Here is a 1,955-nt window from a genome sequence, read left to right as displayed (position 1 = left end):
AGTAGGCAGTCCACACACCTGTGACTCTAGTAATAGGAAGGCAACAAGAAGAAAACACATGAGGCTTGCTGGTCAACTAGTATTTTCAAACCAGGGAACTCTAGGTTCAATGAAGAACCATATTTCAAAGAAGAAGGTACAAAACAATTGAAAGCATACTAAAGATCATGACCTTTACATGTACCCAGACAAATGTGTACATGCTCAATCATGTACACACATATACAAAGAACCAAAAGTACAATAAAAACATGAAACCATCAGCAAAATATATTCATAGATATATTAATCTCCTCCAAAGGTTTTCTTCCACCTTATTTACCTGTAATTTGTGAATATGTATATATAATACTACCTAACATAAAGTCAATCCCCTCAGGGAATTTCTACATATAAACACAATTTTATAAACTTGGGGTTCTCAGCAGTATAGACTCAGGATTCATATTACATTATGAAACTTCCTACCACTTAACCAGCACCACTACCAGGCCCTAGAAACCACAGTTCTAATTTCCGCTTCTATGAGCTTGACTGCTTTGGAATAATATAAAACAGATCATATTACACTTATTCTTTGTTGTGGAATAATCTTTTGTACACTCTGAAGATGTGTTACTCTGAATTGTTTAATAAAAAGCTGAACAAAGAATAGCTAGGCAAGATTTCCAGGGACAGGAGATGGTAGGAAGAAGAGTGGGGTCGTATGCCAGTCAGATGGAGAGGAAGCAGCATGTACAATACAGAGTAAAGGTAACTGATCCACGTTAAAGAATGTGGATTAAAAGATATGGGTTATTTTAACTTATAAAAGCTAGTTAAAAACAAGCCTAAGCATTGTTCTTGAGTTCTCAGTATTCCTCATTGTCCGCTATGTTCAGGGAGTCCGGTTTTATCCCATGCTTTTTCAGACCCAGGCCAGCTGGCCTTGGTGAGTTCCCGATAGAAAATCCCCATTGTCTCAGTGTGTGGGTGCACCCCTCGCGGTCCTGAGTTCCTTGCTTGTGCTCTCTCTCCTTCTGCTCCTGATTTGGACCTTGAGATTTCAGTCCGGTGCTCCAATGTGGGTCTCTGTCTCTGTCTCCTTTCATCGCCTGATGAAGTTTAATATTCAGAAGATGCCTATATGTTTTTCTTTGGGTTCACCTTCTTATTTAGCTTCTCTAGGATCACGAATTATAGGCTCAATGTCCTTTATTTATGGCTAGAAACCAAATATGAGTGAGTACATCCCATGTTCCTCTTTTTGGGTCTGGCTTACCTCACTCAGGATAGTGTTTTCTATTTCCGTCCATTTGCATGCAAAATTCAAGAAGTCATTGTTTTTTACTGCTGAGTAGTACTGTAATATATATATTCCATACAATGGGTTTTTGATCCTACTGCACGTACTGGCTTTGTGGGAGCCTAGGCAGTTTGGATGCTCACCTTACTAGACCAGAATGGAGGTGGGTGGTCCTGGGACTTCCCACAGGGCAGGGAACCCTGCTTGCTCTTCGGGCTGACGATGGAGGGGGACTTGCTTGGGAGAGGGGGAGGGAAATGGGAGGTGGTGGCGGGGAGGAGGCAGAAATCTTTAATAAATAAATTAATTAATTAAAAAAAAACAAGCCTAAGCAATTGGCCAAGCGTTCATAATTAATAATGAGTCTCTGGTCCATGATTTGGGAGCTGGCTGACAGGACAGATAGTGACTTCTTCTGAGTCCAGCTTATTTCAGTTAGTATATTATGTGTCCAATTAATATCCTAGGACAATGTTACTATATTGTCCGCAAGTTACAAAAATACTATTGAAAGTAGAAATCCTTACCTTTTCTTATTGATTTTTATTGAGCTCTACATTTTTCTCTCTGCTCTCCTCCCTGCCTCTCCCCTTCAACCCTCCCCCGAGGTCCCCATGCTCCCAATTTACTCAGTAGATCTTGTCTTTTTCTACTTCACATGCAGATTAGA

The sequence above is a fragment of the Chionomys nivalis genome, chromosome 6 (genome assembly GCF_950005125.1).
Source record: "Chionomys nivalis chromosome 6, mChiNiv1.1, whole genome shotgun sequence".
Taxonomy (NCBI): domain Eukaryota; kingdom Metazoa; phylum Chordata; class Mammalia; order Rodentia; family Cricetidae; genus Chionomys; species Chionomys nivalis.
Note: the sequence above shows the minus strand (reverse complement) of the source record.